This window comes from Halichoerus grypus, chromosome 8, assembly GCF_964656455.1.
Source record: "Halichoerus grypus chromosome 8, mHalGry1.hap1.1, whole genome shotgun sequence".
In the NCBI taxonomy this organism is placed as follows: domain Eukaryota; kingdom Metazoa; phylum Chordata; class Mammalia; order Carnivora; family Phocidae; genus Halichoerus; species Halichoerus grypus.
In genome coordinates, this window is record NC_135719.1 from 31,980,001 (window position 1) to 32,002,924 (window position 22,924).

The 22,924-nt window shown below is 37.6% G+C and overlaps 1 long non-coding RNA gene and 1 other non-coding gene across 3 annotated transcripts; one reads left to right on the forward strand and one right to left on the reverse strand.

The window, feature by feature from the left end:
* Nucleotides 1-1,680: 1,680 nt before the first annotated feature.
* Nucleotides 1,681-1,752, reverse strand: TRNAE-UUC (transfer RNA glutamic acid (anticodon UUC)). Its single transcript has one exon. It is a non-coding gene; the product is annotated as a tRNA-Glu (tRNA).
* Nucleotides 1,753-1,813: 61 nt separating this feature from the next.
* LOC144382747 (uncharacterized) lies at nt 1,814-22,300 on the forward strand. 2 transcript variants are annotated; one of them, XR_013450138.1, is made up of 3 exons: nt 1,814-1,883; nt 7,893-7,991; nt 22,067-22,300. It is a non-coding gene; the product is annotated as an uncharacterized LOC144382747 (long non-coding RNA). The 2 variants fall into 2 exon arrangements; XR_013450137.1 differs by lacking the exon at nt 1,814-1,883 and adding an exon at nt 5,125-5,274.
* Nucleotides 22,301-22,924: the final 624 nt, after the last annotated feature.

Genomic DNA, 22,924 nt, shown 5'->3' on the forward strand with positions numbered 1-22,924 from the left:
AGGAGATGCACAGTGGGAATATGAATGGAGAGAAGGCAGTCGGTCTGAGAGGTATTTACAAAGGACACTTTTCAGAATCAAATCTTAAAAGAATTGGTCATATGTCACATAATGAACAATGTCTGAGGCAATAATTTGCAGAACACTCAAATAGTCATTTGAAAAAAATCTTCTTCTTTTAAGAGAGGAAGAGAGGGGTGGGTCAGGGGCAGAAGGAGAGAGAAAGAGAGATTCTCAAGCAGGCTCCATGCCCAGCACAGAGCCCCACAGGGCTCGATCTCAGGACCCTGAGATCATGACCTGAGCTGAAATCAAGAATCGGCTGCTTAACTGACTGAGCCACCCAGGTGCCCCTCAAATGATTTTTATGGTCAAATTTTATGTTGTCTCCAATACAAACTGAGAATAGAAAATTCAATCATTATGGAAGTCACTGCCTCTGCATGAATAGAATATGCACAATATCCCCATGAAAATCTTATCTCTGTCTGCAACTCAAGTTGTTTCTTTATGGATGGTTCAGAGACCCTGGATATTTTCTCTAGTGGTTTTGTCGTCCAAATCAAGCCCAAGATATCTGCAACTGGTGTAGCATGAGTTTGCCCATATGATTTGATCAATCCTGGTGATGGCATAGGACTGGTTCAAACAATGGAACTTTCAGAGGAGATGGCATTGTGTGCTTTAACCACTACTCATCTAGACTTTCATTATAATTAAAAGTACGTAGGCCTATTCCTAGAAAAATATTTTATTCTTATCCTGGAAATGGTTTAGAAGCTGAGAAAGTTTCAAGGCCCTTCCTGCTTCTGAAAGTTTGAATTTGTTGAGTGCTGACCTCAACCTAACAACAATGTGTGATTCATTCTATCCAGGAGCTGATTCTGTGCTTCAGTTTTCCCACAACGTGTTCTGTGAAAGTTTGGTAAGTGAATGGATTTGATTTTTTCCTTCACTCTCTATCCCTGTTAAACCTCTGTTAAAGCTATATTTCTATTTGGAGTCCTCTCATTTCTTTATATCCCAGGCACAGTGATTCTTGCTTCAGCTTGGGGAAGCACCCCACCCTTCCTACTGAGTCCTCAGATATTAGCTGTTCTTGGGTTCAGCTTTCTCAGGCCCCTTTTCCTCTCTTCCTTTTGTTCACCATCTCTTTAGTCTTGGGCCAGAAACACTTAGTGGGGGCATAAAAGCAGTAAATTGGCCAGAATCTAAGAAATTCTAAGAAGTCTAAAAGAAATGGTAATTATGTGAGATGGTGGAGGTATTAACTCACCTTACTGGGTAAATATATGTGTGTGTATATACACACACACACACACACATATATATATATAAAATCATGTTGTGCACCTCTAAACTTACACGCTATTATATGTAAATTATCTGGATAAGGGTGGAACAAAAAATGACTTCCTTTGTCTAATAATTTGACCATTAAATATTAATTATGATGATTTATTGGGACATTTTAAATGAATTTTATGATGGGCAGAAGTGACAATACTGATTACAGAAGCAAGCTTTCCAAAGTGGAGAAGCACATGATGCGTCTTCAGGCATCAACAGTACCCCTATGTAATTACAGCTTTCAACAACTATATCTAGTGCATTCTTGCTAAGAAGGATCCAAATGTAGAACGGTAATTTTTTTTAATGAGGGTTCTAAAAACTTTTGCGTTCCCACACCGGGAGTCGAACCCGGGCCGCCTGGGTGAAAACCAGGAATCCTAACCGCTAGACCATGTGGGAGGCGACGAAACTACATCGGAGTGTAAGCAAATTGAAACACTCCCGTCTGCTTCCGCTTTCAGTGTCCGGCCCCGCCTCCTGCCGCACCAGCTTTCTGCGCCTGCGTGACTTTTCGGCATTCAGCAATTGCGGTGAGCTCCGTGGTCTTTCTCTATGCCCTCCTCTCACCCCGCCCGGGGAAGGTGCAATCTCCAGAAATCTCTGTTAAAAAGCTGCGGAGGTGAAATTTGGAAAAGAATGGTTTGAATGGCTTAAGGAACACGTTATGAGATTGGCTTCCCAGGTCCCAGTTCCCTGGGTTGACTCTGCGTGTAACCTTTTATTAGACCAGATTTTTCCAATCATGACGGTTTTAGGTCGTAGGAATTTTGCATTTAGAAGCCTGCATACGCCGAATAACCCGTGGGGAACGTTTTGGGCAAAAAAGCCTTCGGACACTACAATCTTGTTTAGGAATGGCCTTACATTATTAAAATCTGCAAAACACCCAGGACCGCAAAGGAAAAATCCACACATTGCACTATGTAAGCAACTCATACTTGGGGTGGGGGGGCGGTGCGGGTAAAAAAAACCCCACAGACTGGGAGATAAACATATAAAAGATTGGTATCATATAGATAAACTACACATGATTTATAGTAAGACAAACACTGCAATATAAAAATGAGAACTTGCTGTGAACGGGCCATTAGTTGGAGAGGAACCCCACGGACAAAAACCATTTGGAAAAAATCTCAACCTCACTGGCTCCCAGCTAGCATTTGGACAAAAAGCAAAAGTGTGAAAATGTCAAGTGTTGGTTAGTATGTGGGAAATAGGAAGTTCTTAGAAACTGATAAAACTTGATCAAGGAGGCACAGTGTCAGGATTTCCTAAATGTGTTTATGACCAAGCATTTCTATTTAATTTTTATAAAACCAGTATTGTTCTTGAACTGCTTCTCAGGCGCTGAACACCAAGACACACTGCTGTGAAAGTAATAGACACACCTTAGGGCACAATAACATTACCACAGTGGAGGGCCAGGATCACCCTGAGCAAAAATCAAAGACGGGTGAAGGGATTAGAATATTCTTAATCTCTAAGAATTTCAAATGTCTGCTGAAAAATAAAAAAATTCTTAAGAATTGAAAACATTTTGGGGCGCCTCGGTGGCTCAGTTAAGCGTCTGCTTTCCGCTCAGTTCCCATCCCAGGGTGCTGGGTTGGAGCCCTGGGTCTGGCTCCCTGGTCAGTGGGGAGCCTGCTTCTCCCTCTCCCTCTGCCCCTCCCTCTGCTTGTGTGCTCGCTCGCTTGCTCTCTCTCTCTCAAATAAAATCTTTAAAAAAAAAAAATTGAAAACTTTTTTTTGGCATGAAAGGGACCATAAATAATATCAATATGTCAACATTCTAGCTACAGGTTGGAAGAAAATGTTTGAAACACGTTTGATAGGAAAAGGCGACTATTATTACTGTACAACTGAATTTTAGCATCTGGGGAAACCCACAGGGATAGGGGTCAAGGACATGAATGAATAGTGGATGGAGAGGCAAGGAGTTCTGATTAGTCAATAGATTTCAGCAAAAAGCACAGGCTCATGTGTAACCATGGCAACACAATGTAAACCAATGCTAAGATAGCCAGTGTTAAGGAAGAAGTGAGGACACAAACTCAGACGATGGAAATGGGCTGTGGGGATGGAGAGGAACAACTTGGCAATTATTGAAATGTGGAAAATGTATATTTAATCCAGCATTTTTAATTCTGTGTTGCCCATAGCCAGGCACCCTATGATGCAGGGTATTAGGGAGGACTGTATGGGAGGCAGTGCTCCCAGTAGAAAGTGTTGGGGCCTCATACTCTCTGCAGATCCCACACAGGAGAACAAGGAGCACAGCACAGACTTCAAGGTCATTCACTACCATGCTGAAACATGAATAGTGATGGCTGGCTGGCTTTCCCCTGCCATGCTGGGCACAGTCTCTTTCCCAGCCCCTTCCAGCTGAGGCAGGGGGGACCAGAGCCTCAAGATGCAATGAGAGAAACCCTGGAAATGCAAGCCACTTGCCAGCACCAACACATACATCACGTTGTTACGTTTAGAAATTAAGTTTTGTTGCATTAAGTCACTGTAATTTGGGGTTTGTTAGTAGTACAAGTAATGCTTAGGTTCCTAAAATGATAAGGGCAAGACACACGGAAAAGAATTTTCTAGTAGGTGATTAAGTGCCTCAGGCAATGGTTATGGTTTTGTTTCTGTTTTTGGTGAAAACTGAAGTACAGTAGAAAGGCTCGAATGTTTTGATTTGTTTTAGAGAGCGGTGCATCAGAATCCTTCCATTTGGTAGTTTTAACTCAATTAAAAAAATTTGGAGTTAATATCTCACATTTCTTTTATGGCATATTTAATGTATTTTAGTAATTTAGAGTTTAGATTTAAGATCTGAAAGATCTGAAAGATAACCTTGGGGATTTTCAAGGCCAGAACCTCAAAAATAACCAGGAATTTAAATCATCCAACTAATAGATTTAGTGAAATCCTTTTAGCAGATCATCTTGTGTTGACTCCATGATAAGGATAATATTGGAATGTGCTGAAATAAATAAAAACTAGAGAGCAGTTTCTCTATAAAGGAATGGAAAATTCCAAGGACAATATATATTCTGAATAAAAAGTATTAAATTCTAGTGTCTTTCTATGAGTTGTAATTTGGCAAGTATAATATTACTGATAATAAATTTTTTATTAACTTGGGTAACCTGAAGGTGAAAATAATATGAATAATATGTGTGTATGTATTTGTGTGTATAAATTTCTCTTGCCTTTTGAAGTCAGGTATACCTGGTATAAATCCTAAATCCAAAAGTTGACCCCTGTTAATTTTTGGAAAAACTACTGAATCTTGGAAAATGTGTGTCCCCCCACCATGCCCCCATTCCCATCCATATATAGCTCAGTGAGTCATTGTGAAGGCAAGTTCTAAGCATCCTGCCTGTAATGAAGGTGGTACTTGCTCAGTGCTAATTGCCAGTGGCCACTGTTGCCCCCAGCTCTGGCAGAAGGCTCAGTCTAGCCAACCTCACTCAGCTCCCAGTCAATGAACCAGATAGACCATGGCTTCTCCATTGATGGATCTGGTGGATGATGGCTTTTCCAGCTGGTGTTTGGTTCTGATGGAGGAAGTTACCTGCATTTCACCAGACTGCCCAGACCTCTGTGCCCAGACCTCTGTGAAGAAAGCTAAAGTGACATGCTTAAGCATACAGAGCCAATATTTGACCACATTCCTTGGAGAGATTTCGTGTGTTCTCTGTTCATTTGGATGTATGCTCTTTCTCTTCTGCTTTCATTCTTTTTTTAAATTTTATTTATTTTTTTGTCAGAGAGAGAGAGAGAGAGCACAAGCAGGGGAGAGGCAGGCAATGGGAGAAGCAGGCTCCCCACTGAGCAGGGAGCCCGATGCTGGACTCCATCCCAGGACCCTGAGATCATGACCTGAGCAGAATCGAAGGCAGACACTTAACCAGCTGAGCCACCCAGGTGTCCCTGCTTTCATTCTTTTGCTGAAATCTGGCAATACTTCTTCTCTGTATCATTTGTTTGACAATTGGTTAAGATTTTGCAGTTTTTATCATATTTCTGTATGTATGTGTTCAAAAAACCTCTAATAGAATGTAAGTACCTTGGGTGAACTTACAAGAACTTACAGTTCTTGGGGTAAGAACATGTCTGTACTGTTTTTCTTCCCTGTCCATACCAAGCATGGGGCCTAGTACACAATAGATATGCAACAATTTTTGATTGGTTTATTTTCTTTTCAATGAGAGTAAGATTATGGAAGTAATTTTTTGTCAAGTCCACGCTCCTCCACTTGTGTTTCCAAAAATGTGTCCAGTTGGGAAGGAAGATGGTAACCATCCTTATTCTTGTTCTAACAAACACACGAAACAAAACAGGCAAAAAACTGGCATTACTTCTGTAGAGCATCTTTGATTATTCTCTCAGCCAAACCAAACTTTTATTTAAAAAGTAATTTTTCATTATATTATGGCTAGCCACATGGAATTGCCAATAACCCCACTGGTTTTGATTTACTAAAATGGAAATTCCATGTTTCAGCACAATTCTTCCCCTAACTGTGAGTGTCCAGATTTACCTAATAACAGGAAAGACTTAAAGAAAGCATGCAATTTAATTAAAATCTGAGTTTTTCCAACATCAACAGCAACAACAATGATAAAACAAAACAAAACAAAACAAAACAAAACAAAACAAAACAAAAAAAACTATACTTGATTCCAGGACATAAATACTTTGCTTTTAAAGTCACCATGAAAAGATGAAAGCCTACTCGGTAATATTTATTTTAGAAGGGCTCAGGGGTGGGAAGAGAGCAGTCATAGAGTATTTGTTTAACAAATTTATTCTGGGTGTGTAAGAGCAGAGTTGAAATGTGATTCACAACTTCAACATTATTTAAATCAATGAGAACTCCTGAATTATTAGGGGCAGAAAAAATTCCTTTCAACATATAAAAAGCATTTATGAATCCTCTCTAAAATGTGGACTCCTTTAAAATAAGTTGCATTTCCAAGTATGTTAAAAAACCAGTCATTGCTTCGGAGAATTAGCACAGGATTAAAGAGATTGCAGCAACCATTAAAAAGACTATGACATTAATAGTGAAGCTGTGCCTGGTCTTCAGTAGAAATGAAGTTGTCGGGGAGATAACTGAGTGTACGCTGGCTTAAATTTTTACTGGTTAAGTAGAAGCCTATTCAAGTGGGGCTTTGAGCTTACACAAATGTTGGGATCTATTTTTAAAAAAGGAATACAAAATCATGAATACAAAATTCTTTATGGAAGTGAATATTCATTTAGAGTAAGAAGAAATCACAACAAATCACACATTTAACAAATGAAAAATATCACAAATATTAAAAAAATCTAGAAAAATTTTTTATTAACTTCTAATGCCCCCTATGTTACTTTTTTTTTACTTTCTTTTTTTTTTTTTGCTGCATATTCTTTGGTCCTTTCCTCATATGACAGAGAATGTAATATTTTCTATGGAGGGAATAGAAAGATAAAGCAGTCTTTAGCATGATTTTTGAAATTTGTTCTTTTGTTATTGATAGTTGAGAAAATTTCTTTTAGTTTCTCGACTCATTATTGGTAATATCTTATACATTTTTAACGTTGTTGGTAAATTATGGCAAGCTCTGCTAAGGTTCTTTCATATACGGATCATAACACTCCAGGATATTTCCAGTGTTCCCTGGATGGATGACACCCACTTACCAGTTTGCTATGTGTGTTTCATTGCACAGGCATCTTACAAGGTTTTGTGGTTGTTGCAGTCTTTGTTGAAATGAATATTTTATGTCAAATCAGTAGGAAATTTAGATATTTTCCCAAGAATTTATTTACCACTTCTTTTTGAAATTTATATCTTCCTCTTAATGAATTACTACTTTGGTATGATTTATGTGACTTTCATATGATGTGTCAAAGATTTGTCAAAACCCCATGATGTGATCCATTCGGTTGGAATGTGTAAAACTTGACTTCACACACAGATGAACATTCCAGCTTGTAAGATGGCTGTGGATTTTTGCCTTGCAGTCATAGGACTTATAAATTCTATTCCAAATGATTCCTATCCAGAAAAGTATCTGGGAGTGTTTGAATGTTATCTAGTATATTCCTAAGAGGAGACCAATGATAATGTCATCCTCTACTTAAAATTTTGCCTGTCTGGTAATTGGAAGGATTTTCCACAGGCTAGCTTCTGACTCTGTAAGTAGCAAAGCTGTTTTTCTTCCACTGCAGACATGTTCCAGTGCCAGAGCCATAGGGAATGTTCTTATCAAGATAACACCTCTAGCTGTTTGTGTCACACCCCTGGGTGATTAGCCTGGCAAGGTTCAAGTCTGTGGGGCTTAGCACTTACACAAATGTTGGGATCCATTTAAAGAAAAAGAATACAAACTCATGAATACAAAATTCTGTATGAAAGTGAATATTCATTTACAGTAAGAAGAAATCACAAGTAATTACACATTTAAAAAATAAAAAAACTACCACAAATATTTTAAAATCTAGAAGAGTATTTTTTACTTATTATATTCTAATGCCCCCTATATTACTTTTTTCAGCCAGATCCTGAATTCTTAGAGCCATCCAAAATATCCATCCAACCTGAGGGGAGCTGTGAAGGAGCAGAATTCCAAGGGGAAAGAGGCATTTACCTGATTGTAATTAAAATATCTTATTTTGTAAACTTTACAAAAACATATGACTACATAAGACAGTCTGTGGGCCACCCCCAGGCACTTGAAAAGGGCCAGTGCAAAGTGAAGTTTCCTGAAGCTGAAGGTTTCATGGAAAATTCACCTCTGGCTTTAAGAAATAGATCTAAAGTCTCCATCACCTTCCTCCCTTCTGTCCGATCAGCAGGGCCCTGGTTCAGAACTTACTTGGATCACTTGAATGATTGAAAATGCTTCCTTGCTGGTCTCTCTGCACCCGGGTTTGTCTCCTATCTAATACAGTTATGTAGGTCCACTGCTTAAAACCTTCCAATGGTTATTTATCATATAAGGTTAAATTCCTTAGCAATTCAGAAAGGTCATTAACATCTGACTCATGCCTATGCATACAGCCTTATTTCTCTATGCTTTGGATTCTTTGTAGTTTCTCCTAATGTGCCATCCTAAAAACTCCTTTCCTTTGTATGAGCCAGTTCACTTCTGCTAAAATGCCTTCTTCCGCACTTTGTGCATGTCCCTTATTCACCTTACCTAAGGAATGTCTCCTTATCTCTCAAGACTTAGCTTAAATATCACCTCATTGTGGACATTTTTTTGCAACCAAGCTCTGCTCATGGTGGCCTCCATCCATACCCCAGATGGATGACTCCCTACACCATGCCACCACTCTACCTTGAACACATACTTGTAACTCACTTCTCACCCTGTATTATGATTAGTTAATTCTAATTGTTTGCTTGTGTCTATTTCCTAAAACTTTAATTTTGAGAAAGGAAAAATATACAGCCCCAGATATGCAGGGAGCTGGCCTGGTACTCACAGCTACATCATGTTATTTTCAGATTGGACATAAGCAAACTTATAGAACACAAACCTCAGACAAGGTCCCTCTGAGGCCACAATAAAGTGAGATAAAGCAAGGGTCTTTCATAGTGTTGTCTAAGTACAGATGAAAAGCAAGGTCCCTATGCCACCCACAAAGTACCAAACACCCCTTTCTCTTGGCTAACATGAGTGACTGCAATTTCTTGATCAATTACAACTTTTTCTTTCTCTTGTCTGGTGGCCTCTTCTCCTAGATAGGATGAATTGGGATACCCAATTATAGAATTGCCCACATTTTCTGAGAGCATCCCAAATAGAACAAACTCTTCTGACTCTTCCTCAGTTCAACCAACTAGAACCCAAATTATATGATAGGTTCTTTGGAACAGCTTCTTGTGGAGATGCCATGGTTCCCTATGGTACATCTCCTCTCTCCCTGAAAAGAGTGCTAAAACCAATTTGTTCAGCTACAGGTATGCCCCTGGTGGTCTTTGGCTGAAAGGCATTGACAGAAATAGAGGCTCCACTCAGGTGCACTGAGAGCTTCCTGCCTTGGCCTGACATGCTCTACTCAGTGATGGCACACACATCTGGGACTTTCTATCTCTACCTCCACCAGTTGCCATCTGCCTTGGCAGGGAGGTAATTTCATGCTGAATTAAACTCCCCTATTTTGGTAAAGTCTTTTCAGTATTGGGTTTATTTTCTTAGGAATTAGGCCTTTTGGGATTTTTATTTATTAGACTAGATTTGTATTGTTCTTTCACAAAATTGTTTATTAGCACCTAACACCTGCTTGTCTAATGCCCTGTCTGCTTGTCTTGTGTCTTAAAGTTGTTTGTCTTTTGGTGGTGGTGGGAGATGTCTATAGATATAGACCTGAGAAATCCATTATCAAGCCAACTCAGGGGCTGAAAATTGAGGTTTCTTCTCAGACCAGTGTTCTTTGGGCAAACTTTGCCCTGGGTCACCATCTCAAAACCTGGTAAGAAGAACTTCCTCAGTCTTGTTTTTGTATCTCCCAAAAACTGCTTTTATTTAATTTTGTCTGCTTGAAACCAGATTTTGTCTGGCCCCAGTAGGTGATGATTGGTCTTTACCAAGCTCCAGAGACACAGAATCATGCAAGAGCCATCCTTATAGACATTTTGCAATTTTCACTTGGTCTCTTCAATATAAACTGCCCTTCCTCCAGACAGACTCCTTGCTTTCCTTATGTTTTATCACTATAACTCTAATTATTGTGCATATCTTTCTAACTGGCACAATTTTACCAAGACATTTGAAACCAAAGACACCACTTTAGAGAATTTTTAACATAGGCAAGATAGTTCACTTGAATAGCACTTTAGAACAAAAAGAAACAAAATTCCAACTGTCCCATGGTCTGCTTTCTTTAATTGGCATAAGGAGACTTCTGAATGCAATTTAGGCCCCAAATTTGCCTCCCTAAAATATTCTTTAGCTAATGAAAAATGTGAGAAAAATGTGAGAAACTGTCCCTCTAAGCAGCATTTTTTTTTTCTAAGCAGCATTTTTAAACAGTGTTCAGGATTAGCTACTATTGACATTTCCAAAGACCTTCCCACTTTTTTCTTGATGGTTTGAAGTCAGAAATTGAAGAATATGATTGTAAATAAAGAAATGGCTGGCAAATCACCTCTTGCATGAACTTCAGCATTTGAGCATTTTCTACTTTAGAAAATTTTAAAAGCCCTCGTGAAGGAATTGCCTTATTTGTCTAGAAGAGACATCATTTTAAGTGGGAGGATCTCCTCCTCCATTTTCATCCGTGGAGATTACTAAGTGTGGGCTTTTTGATCAGATGACTTGATAAAATTCTCAAGGACCCACATTATGTCAAAATCAGCTGCATGACACCCTCATTTGTGTGTGTATATGTCAAACTCCTTTTTAAAATACATCTCAACTTCCTTCCCTTTCCTACAGAAGAAGCTAATTAGTGATTTGTCTGAAGATTTCTTCCTCACATCTTTTTGTCCCACTCTTTTACCTTTTCTTGTGAAACTACAGATTAATGGATAAAAAAAAGTCATTCAATTGTTATGTGTATACTCCAGGAATATTTAGTTCAGATCAATAGTCAAAATTGTCTAAAAAGGAAAGAAAAAAGTTATCAAACTATGTTTCTCTTTGTGGACACTGAAAACTATATTTACATAATAGCCTTTGTGACTAGATAGGAGACAACAAGAAAAAGCTTCAGTTTCAAAATAGAAGAAAACCTTGGCGTGATTCAGCATCTTTAACAATTAGTTCACCGTAAAAACATCACTACAATATTTTGTATTGTTCAAGACCAAGGTTAAATTTCTTGTGACCCAAACTTCCCACATTGGTTTTATGAGTTAAGTTTCCAGTATTTTCATAATTTTTTATTTAAAAATGTTATGTATAAACTTGTATTTAATTAAATACAGTGATAATGTTGATGTCTTTTTTATTAATACATTTTAATTTTAGAATAGTATTAGATGTACAGAAGAGTTGTGAAGATACCATGTGACATGCCCATATACCCCATAGCCAGTGTCCCCTATTATTAACATATTACATTAGTATGGTATGCTTGTCACAATTAATGAATCAATATTGGTACATTGTTATCAACTAATGTCCATATTTTATTCAGATTGCCTTGGTTTTTGCCTGATGTTTCAGGATCTCATCTGGGACACCACATTACACTGAATCATTGTATCTCCTTAGGTTCTCTGGATTGGGACAACTTTTTAAACTTCCTTGTTTTTGATGATCTTGTCAGTTTTGAGGAGTACTCATCAGCTGTTTTGCACAATGCCCCTCAGTTGAGATTCGACTGACGTGTTCCTCATGATTAGATTGGACATATGGGTTTTTAAAAGGACGACCACAGAGTTCAGTGCCATTCTCATCTCTGTTGATCTTAGCCTTGATCAGTGGGCTGAGGAAGTTTTGCCAGGTTTCTTTACTATAAAGTTATTCTTCTCCCCCCTTTGCATATTGTACGGAAGGGATTCAGAACATGTCTTCCCAAACTGTACCACTTTGGCACGTGGACAATTTCGAGCTGAAGGCCATCAAGGGCCAGCAGACTCAAAAACAACTTTTACCTCTCCCTTAAACTACCTGGAAGAATTTAGATAGGGGGCCTGGCCAAGAAAAGAGCTATTACCAAGAGATAAATTTTTTATCTGAATGACCTATCTGTATAGCAGGACAAACATCTAATTACCAAACATCTGCTCTTCTTATTGTCCTGTGAATCACCCTCCTCCCTTAGAAACCCCAGGTCCTTATCACATTTCTTAGCACAAGGTGGTATACAAACCTCAATTACCTGGCTTGTCCTTGGGTCTCCTATTCTTAGGGGGCCGCTGTATGTATGTAATTTAATTTGTTGTTCTCCTGTTAATCTGTCTCATGTTAATTTGATTATCAGACCTATCAGAGAACTGACAGCACTTTTTGGAAGGAAGTCATAATGCCCACCTTCACTTAAGGGACAGTTACACTCTACTTCTTTAATGTGGAGTATCTGCATAAATTATTGGAAATTCTTCTGCAAAGGCAAGTAGCCTATTATTCCACATTTATTTATTTAATTTGTGTGTGTGTGTGTGTGTGTGTCTGTATTTAGTACTTCCTTGGTTTTTTTGGCACAGTAAAATGTTCCAGACTGATCTTGTATATTCCCTGCCTCAAGAATAAACAATTTCTCCAAGGAGTCGTTGGCGAATGGTATTAGAAACTAAGATCTGGGTGCTGGGTGTGCTCGTTGCCACTGAGACGTCGTGGCTTCTAGGCCTTCTTGGCAGAAAGAGCAAGGAAATTTATGTGTGTCCACATACTATATATGTGTATATAGATATATATATATTTATAGATACTAACAGATCTATAAATATTTTACACGTGCCCATCTAAATGAAGCTACACATGAGTTCATACTGCTGTTTCCAGCTCTAATCCTTTACGTATAGATTATTCTAGCCTTCTACCCATGCTTATAAGTAACATTCTGCTTCAATAGTGAGAAACCTTATACTCACCATTCACCATCCACTTTCTTTTCAATTCCATATTTGTGTAGAGTAGTTTCAGATGTGTTAACCCATATCCTGAAAAAAATTTTCCGCCTCGAGTACAGTGCTTGTGCACAGATCCTTTTGCCTTTAGTCTTATATACTCATTTCTTAAAATTACTTCGGCCCACACTTTTTCTCCCTGCTCTCTTCTGTGAGGTTGTGTCATACATTTGTAATACAGTTAGATCCTTTTGTCACAGCCTGCATTCTATTTTGGGAGCCCCTGACTTCCTAAAATGACTTTTAAACACTTGCACACAGAAGGCTCCTCTTTGTGTTGTAAAGTTCTATGCTTTTTGACGGGCGCATAGTTTCGTGTATTCACCGTTACAGCATCATACAGAATAGTTTCACTACCCTAAAATATCCTCTGTAATTCAACCATCTTCCCTCTCCAAATTCTTGATAACCACTGTTTGTTGTCGCTACAGTTTTGCCTTTTCCAGAATGTCATATAAATGGGATCACACAATATGTGGTCTTTTCAGACTGGCTTCTTTTACTTAACAATGTGCATTCAAGATCTACATGTTTTTGCGTGGCTTGATAGCTTATTTCTATTTATCACTGAATAATATTTCACTGTACTCCATCCAAGTTTGTTTATCCATTCACCTACTAAAGGACATCTTGGTTGCTTCCAGTTTTGTCAATTATGAATAAAATAGTTATGAACATTTACAGGCAGTTTTTTGTGTGGGCCTAAGTTTTCAACTCAGCTGGGTAAATACCTAGGAGTGCAATTGCTAGATCACATGGTAAAAGAATGTTTGGCTTTGTAGGAAGCTGACAAACTGTCTTCCAAAGTGGCTGTACCATTTTGCATTTCTACCAGCAATGAACGAGAGTTCCTTTTTCTTTATACCCTTGTCAGCAACTGATTTTGTCAGCGTTTTGGAATTTAGTCATTCTAATAGATGTGTTGTGGTATCTTATTGTTGTTTTGGTTGACACTTTCCTTTTTTTCCCTTTTTTTATTTTATTATGTTATGTTAATCACCATACATTACAGCATTAGGTTTTTTTTATTATTATGTTATGTTAATCACCATACATTACATCATTAGTTTTTGATGTAGTGTTCCCTGATTCATTGTTTGCGTGTAACACCCAGTGCTCCATTCAGTATGTGCCCTCTTTAATACCTATCACCAGGCTAACCCATCCCCTCACCCCCCCCCAGAACCCTCAGTTTGTTTCTCAGAGTCCATAGTCTCTCATGGTTCATCTCCCCCTCTGATTTCCCCCGCTTCATTTTTCCCTTCCTACTATCTTCTTTTTTTTTTTTTTAACATATAATGTATTATTTGTTTCAGAGGTACAGGTCTGTGATTCAACAGTTAGTTGACATTTTCCTAATGACAAATGATGATGAATACTTTTTATATGCTTATTTATAATTTGTGTAGATTCTTTGGTTATATTCTGACATTTTGCCCCATCAGCATTCAATGATCTCACTCCTATGGCATAAGGATGTTCTTGCCTTATTGCACATATGTGATTCTATGTGCCATTTCTAACTCTGGGATAGCCTCCAGCAGGCCAAGTCAGGGCCTGCCCCATTTGATTTGACAATCAAATGACACAGGTAGAAAATTTTGAAAACGTGTAATTATAAAAATATATATTTATCCACATTTTCACCCAAGAATAGTCACCTATCCTAATTTGTCACAACTCCTTCTGGCCTGTTTTCTCCCGTGGGGTTATTTTTCTTTACATATTTTTTCTTTATGTTGGACATTTAATTTATTTTCATCTTTTTCTAATCTTAAATCATGCTGAAACAAACCACATGCTTCATAAATCTTTGACTTCATTTCAGATGAAACCCCGGAATTATCTTATAAAATTCTAACAGCCCTTTAAAGTTCTTTGATATACACATCCAAGTGTTTTTTCACAAAATTGCTAACATTTTATTTCCACTGGCAGAGACTGAGAAGGCTTATCGTTATACTCCCACCAGCACTGAGGAAGGTCAGTGGTTTTCATCTTTGTCAGGCTTCAGACCAACATGGTATCTTATGTTAATTTAGATGTATTTAATTTACTATACGTTTGAACATTTTTTATTATGCTTGAAATTAGTTTCCTATAATAGTTTTTATAAAGTACTCATTTGTGGTCTCAGTGACGATTCACTTCTGTCTGAGTCATAGCCACAGATTGCTTCTCTAGCTGTCTTAGATGTGTGTCCTTCATCAGGGATCAAGACCAAGGGAGGATGTGAAGCACAGAGCCAGTTTTAAGCTCAGACAGAGCTCAACACCACAGCCTCTCCATGTTCTATGGTTTTGAAATGAGATAATGGTTAACTCTTTGGGCCTCTGTTTCTTCATTTGTGGACTGGGGACATCACTGATGCTTCACAGGACTTTTGTAAAGATGACATGAGATAATACATGTGTCAGGCCTTCTGCTTTTTAGCTCTTTGCCCAGGATTGCTTGGGGATTTAGCTGTTGTGTAAATCTATTCATTGCTGTGAACAGGGAATTTACTATTTATAAAAGGAATGTTACATGCAAGAGATGAGGCTGACCTTACTGAAAAGTGCATAAAAAAATCTTGGTATAGGGTTCAGGCATTAGAATATATCTGGTATATAATTTTTGTTTCTTTTTTAAAGGACCAAGTTTGAGGAACTGCAGTTTACAGTTATAAAATGTAACTTAAATATGCTTTATCTTTCCGTCTCAAGAGAGGCTTAATAGTTTGTAAGCTTGTTTACCGCCGCTTAGCATGAAGGGAAGTAGATTTACCTATATTGGTTTCCACTTCTCGACAGACTCTAAGTGGGCCGGTAGCTGAGGGCATGTACAGAATCATAAACAGACAAAGAATAACAACACACTTAAGGGGAATTATACTACAAGTCAACATGAATGAAACAGAACTGGCAGAAAAACCAGTTGACAATGTTAACCAAAAATTATCCTTTAGAGGAGATTCAATTAGAGCACAAAAATGACTTTCTCAAATTTAAATTTTATAGACAAACTGAAAAAATGTTTAACAATTAGAACAAATGTGCCAAAGGAACAGAAATAATGAAAGAAAAGATGTTAGAAACAGAGTAGTTTTAGAGAATAAGAAACAAGCAAATAATTCAGCAGTCCAAAGAGAAAAAAACAAATAGTTAAAAGACAGGTGATAATTAAATAATAAAGAAAATTTCTCTGTGATAAAACCTTGTCATCAAAAACTGAGTATCCACATGCAAAAGAATGAAATTGGACCCCTTATCTTATACCATACACAAAAGTCAATTCAAAAATGGATTAAACACTTAAACATAAGACCTGAAAATATAAAACACCAGTAGAAACATAGGAGCAAGTCTTCATGACATTGGTTTTTGGCAAGGATATCATGGATATGTCATGAGAAGCACAGGTAATGAAAACACAAACAAGGGGGACTATATCCAACTAAAAATCTTCTGCACAGCAAAGAGAGCAATCAACAGAGTGAAAAGACAACTTAGAGAATGGGAGAAAATATTTGCAAGCCATATATTTGATAAGGGATTAATATCCAAAATATATAAGGAGTTCCTGTAATTTATATGTAAAAACACTAATTACCCAATTTAAAAATGGGCAAAAGACCTGAATAGACATTTCTCCAAAAAAGATATACAAATGGCCAACTGGTATGAAAAACATCACTAACCATCAGAGAATGTAAATCAGAACCACAATGAGATATTATTTTACACCTATCAGGATGGCTATTATTAAAAATACAAAAGGCAAAAATTGGTGAAGATGCAAAACGCTTGCATGCTGTTGGAGGAATGCAAAATGATGCAGCCATTATGGAAAACAGTAAAAAAGTCCCTCAAAAACTTAAAAATAGAACTACAACATGACCTAGCAATCTCACTACCAGGTATTTATCCAAAAGAATTGAAAAGAAAATCTCAGAGATATTTGTGCTCCCATGTTTAGTGAAGCGTTATTCACAATAGCTAGGTACAATTTTGAATCTAGAGTCAGCAATAATGTATTGTATACTTCAAGTTTTGTTAAGAGAGTAGAGTTCATGTTAAGTGTTCTTTCCACCATAAAATAAAATAAAAAATAAAGACTGAAGTCTGCAGATTGAAAAAACTCACTTTGTGGAGAAAAGATTACTTTAAAAAAATAAAGAGATGCCTAGAAATATCTTCTTAAAATTCTGACATGCCAAGTATAAAGAGAAATTGTTTCAGTTTCCAAAGTGAATAAACAGACACAACTGAAATTAAAATAGAATCAGACCTTTCTTCTCTGGCACTCAGAGACAGTGAAATAATATCTAGAGAATGCTAATAAGAAAGAGTTTTGACCCAAGAATATATTCCCAATAAAATAGCATTTACTTGTCAGGGTTAAAGATAATATTTTTGATTTAGAATATATTACCTGCCAATTTATAGGTGAATAAAATACTTGTGAAAATTTCTTTTTTTTTTAAGATTTTATTTATTTATTTGAGAGAGAAAGAGAGCACGAGTGTGTGTTTTGGGGAGGAGCAGAGGGAAGGGGAGAAGCAGACTCCTTGCTGAGCAGGGAGGCTGATGTGGGGCCCAGGACCTGGGATCATGACCTGAACAGGGCTCGATCCCAGGACCTAGGGATCATGACCTAAGCTGAAGGCGGATGCTTAACTGGCAGAGCCACCCAGGTGCCCCACCTGTGAAAATTTCTGAAGCCAATAGTACTTCAATTGTAAGAGAAATCTCAAGATAGATGGAAGATTGCTGATCCCTGAATCTTGCAATATCTAAAATCTAAAATAATAATAATTATTATTATAGGGTGATAGAAAACTAGTACCATGTGTTAATTAATGATTGCTGAAAAATAACAGATATAATTTAAGGGCAAACCTATGGAAATTTTTAAGGATATATTTAGAGAAAACATTTTTCACAAAGAAATACAAAAGTCAATCTACAAACTGTCCAGAAAACACTGATACAGAACATTACATATTATATGTATTTTAACAAAATTGCTGAACTTCATGAATAGAGAAACAGTCCCTTTACAACCATGTAGATGATTAAGTCACATTTATTTATTTATTTATTTTTATAAAGATTTTATTTATTTATTTATTTGAGAGAGAGAGAGAGAGAGAGAGAAACAGCATGAGAGGGGATAGGGTCAGAGGGAGAAGCAGGCTCCCCGCCGAGCCGGGAGCCCCATGCGGGACTCGATCCCAGGGCTCCAGGATCATGACCTGAGCCGAAGGCAGTCGCTTAACCAACTGAGCCACCCAGGCGCCCTATTAAGTCACATTTAATGAGAAAGGAAAACACACACACACACACACACACACACACACACACACACACTTCTTCATTCAAGCCTTAACTTTCCATATAAACATGAAATCATAAAGGACAGTAGAAGAATATTTTCTAAGATCTCATGAAATGGAAGTATGGCCAAAATTCTATTCCAAGGCAAAGAGCCTTTTAATTATAAAGGCTGCAGAACAAACATGTAAAAAATTGTATAGATCCTTTTAGCTGGTCCTGAAGAAAGTACTGAAGACAAATTTCAGATAATCAACAGATTAATGAATATACTAGGGGGAAAAAAGAGAGGCAACTGGGATTAAATCTACTGAATGAACTAAGATGAAAGCCAATGTGGTAATGTGTTGTGAGTGTTGCAGACCCTAATGCTTAGAGAAGCACCCAATTAGCCACAACTCCAAAGAAGAAAGGGTAAAGGATGATTTGAATATTCTCGTACCCTGTCTTTTAAAGCTGGCACCAAGATAACCATTTCAAAATGGACAAATAAGACAATAGAGGGATAAGTGCTTTTAAATTTCAAAGGTGAACACAAAATAATGATCAACTAAAATACAGTGGTGGAAGAGAGATAAGGGGAGCTTAGTGCTGGGAATAGGCTAGGATCATTATTACAGTGAGCAAGTAATGGATGCTTTAAAAACACAAAGGGTTGAGTTTTTAGTGGTGTTAAAGCTATAAAGTTCATTGCTGGAACAAAAATTAAATATAATCCTCCAGGTTGGCTAAAGATACACACACATAAAACCAAACAAAGCAAACACTGTAAATGAAACACTGTAAATGAAAGTTATAAGCACAGAAGAAATTACAGTAACAAAATTCACTGACAGAAATTTTACCCCAACTTTAAAGGATAGGTAACTCTAAGTCTATGTAAACTGTAAGAACAGAGAAAAAGCAAAATATCGCTCAAATTATTTAAATAAAATTTATAAAACATAGAACAACAATAAAAAGAACAAAGTAAGAAAACTACTAACTGATCAAACATAAATATTGATGGAGCATCCTAAATTAAATACTAATATTTAATATTCCATCAGACAATATTAAAATATTTGATTAATTTTTGGTTAATTTTTTAAATTCAAGTATAATTAAATACTGGGAAATCTCTTAATATAGTTTTCTGAATAGAATGCCATTATGTTAATATAATTGATACATTTATATATAAAAGGTGATTATTTCTATAGATGCTAAAAAGATACTTTTAAAAAATTCAATATTTGTTTTTGATGGAATATCTTTAAAAAAATAAGAGTAGATTGTCCTTTAACATAATTAAATTTCATGTGTGCATGTGTATAATCTTAAATAAAGGCCAACATCACGTTTGTTGAGGAAACACGAGAATTTCTTCCATTAAAAGTACATAAAAGGTGGGGCACCTGGGTGGCTGAATTGGTTAAGCAGCTGCCTTCCGCTTGGGTTGTGATCCCGGGGGTCCTGGGATGGAGCCCCGGGGTCGGACTCCCTGCTCAGCGGGAAGCCTGCTTCTCCCTCTCCCTCTGCCCCTCCCCCCTGCTTGTGCATGTTCTCTCTCTCTTTCTCTCTCTCTCAAATAAATAAATAAAATTTTTTTTTAAAGTCGGTAAAAGACAAGGATGTGAAACATTACCACCAGAATTTAACATTGTTCCAGAATTACTAGCTAATGCCAGAAGCCAAAGACATGAGATGAGATACAATTGTCATCATTTGTAGGTCAAAATCTATATATTGGAAATATGTAAGAAAATTGGAGGAAGAAAATATTACAAGCAAATGAAGGATGCAATCAGCTGCTTATAAAATTAACACACAGAAATTAATTGACATCATATATAAAGCTACAACTAGTTAAACAATTTAATGGCAGAAAAACTTACTTTTTACCAATAATAATAAATAAGCATTTAAGAATAAACGTAATGAGAAACATACAATATTGTTATGAAGAAATATTTAAAATGCTTCTGAGTGATACAAAAAGAAGCATCAACAAATGGAAATGTTACCAACTCAGGACCTTGGGCACTCCGAGCAACAGAAAGTGACTGGAGCCCAGTGGGTATTCCAGGCAAGGCTTTTATTGGGTCTTATGGTTTTGGGTTTTTTTTTCATTTTTATTTTTCTTTGGAGAAAGAAAGACAGTGAGAGTGGGGGGCAGGGATGGGCAGAGGGAGAGAATCTTAAGCAGACTCCCTGCTGACCCAGAGCCCAATGTAGGGCTTGATCCTATGACCCTGAGATCTTGAACTGAGCCAAAATCAAGAGTTGGTGGCTCAACCCACTGAGCCACCAGGAGCCACCAGGAGCCCCTATTAGGGCTTATGTTTGAGCACAAGGGAGACAGCACAAAGGAAAGGTTCCTTTGGGCTGGCTTCCTAAAGCCTGGGGAAAGTTTTTAAAAATACTGAGGCAAGAAAAGAGTGACATTTAAGCAAGTAGAGATGGGGATTTCTTGGCACCGGTGTGCTTAAAGGTTATGCTTTTTATTGTTGCATGTCTAATTTCTATGTTAGATCTCCACCCTTGGGCATGATTTTTAGTATTATAATGAGGGAGAAAGTTGTGAAAGGTCGGCGCTGGGGTTCACCTTGGCCCTTTGGTTCGATCTTTGCTAGTCTTTGCTCGTCATAGTCCAGTCCCTCCTTTAGGTAAGCATCTGCTTCCACATTCCTGCAAAATATGTTACTCAAGGGCATGGGGTTTCAGCTAGGGACCTGAGTCCAGTCTCTGCTCTGTCTCAGAAAGATAGACCCTCTTCTTGGATAAGAAGAATTAGTATCATGATGATATTGATTGTCACTTTAGTAATTTATACATTGAACATAATTGCAATAAAATACCAACAGAATATGTTTGTGGGAACAAGGCAAGCTGATTATAGTTTGTATTAAGAAATAAACAGATAATTGCCAAGAAAATTATAAGTAAGCTTTATCAGAATTTAAAACATATTTTAAGATTTCATAAATAAAAGAGTGATGCCTGCTCTTGAACAGAAAAATAAATGGAGGGACACCTGGGTGGCTCAGTTGGTTAAGCGACTGCCTTCAGCTCAGGTCATGATCCTGGAGTCCCTGGATCGAGTCCCGCATCGGGCTCCCTGCTCGGCGGGGAGTCTGCTTCTCCCTCTGACCCTAACCCCTCTCATGTGCTCTCTCTCATTCTCTCTCTCTCAAATAAATAAATAAAATCTTTAAAAAAAAAAAAAAAAAGAAAAGAAAAATAAATGGAAAAAAATAACAAGTACCCAAATACACTAAATTCATATGACCATGATAGAGTAAAAAATTGGTTGGGAAAAGATTCATAAATAGATTGGGAAAACTGCATATCCAAGTAAATTTATATGCCTCCTTTACATCTTTACCAAAATAAATTAAAAATACATCAAATATTTAAATCTAAAAACCCAAACAAAAAAATACCTCAATAAATATGAGAGAATGTTGATAGGGAGTAGGGAATACCTTTGTAAGTATGATACAAAGATACAGCAACATAAGGATGGTGGTTGCTGGGGCTGGAGGTGGAGGGGATGGAGAGTGAATAAATATTCATTAGGCACAGAGTTTCTGCTTGAGTATGAGACAGGGAGACTGAAGGGACACCATGAAAGAAAAAAGCTGTTGTTTTTTTTTTTTTCTTTTTTCCTTTTTCTCTTTGCTTCTTTCTGGCTATTCTTGCTAGGATGTGCACCCCCACCCCATTCTACACACACCCTGCAATATCCTTCTTGTAAAGGACAAGGAGATAATGATATCTTTTGAGTCTTCCAGCACAATAGATGATATCTGAGGAATGACCTGACAGAGCCATCATGTGCTTATTCCAGACCACTGGCGCTAGATATCTCAACAACAGGACCCCTGGCTTCGGATAAATGACTTATGAAGGACATCTGGACCCTGTCCTTGTCCTGACCAGTTCCTGGATACCTGAAAGGACACATACACTAGACCATAATTGCCAGTAAAAACCCCAGACCCTAGGCAAAGGGGAAACTCCCTCCTCTCCTTTCTGAGTCTCCTGGACACTCAGTTCGTCTGTATCTGCTCTCTATCTTCAGTCATCTTTGCTCTTACCTCCTCTGGCTCATGTTTGATTTTTCATCCTGTGTGAAGCCGAGGACCGTATTGGCTGGCCTGGTGGGACTGCCAGCCCCCCACCGAGGTCCTTGGACCTGGCCTGCCTGCAACAGGAAGATGAAAAAGTTCTGAAGACGGACGTTGGTGATAGCTGCACAGCAAAGTGAATGTACTTAATGCTATAGAAACTATAATTAAAAATGATTAAAATGGTAAGTTTTATGTTGTGTATATTTTACCCTAAAAAAATATAGCAACATAAAACAAAAGTAACTTAAAAAAATCAATAGCAACCACTCATCACCATAAGCAAAGTCAAAAGACAAATAACCTGGGAAGGTGTTTTTTTTTTTTTTTTTAAGATTTATTTACTTATTTGAGTAGAGAGAGAGAGCACAAGTGGGAGGGGCAGAGGGAGAGGGAGAGAGAGCATCTCTGGCAGACTCCCCACTGAGCACTGAGCTCAATCCCATGACCCTGACATCAAGAACTGAGCCAAAACCAAGAGTTGGATGCTCAACAGACTGCGCCACCCAGGGGCCCCTGGGAAGGTTTTATTCAATTTGTATCACAGGAAAATACAAATTTTCTTAATCTCTAATGAG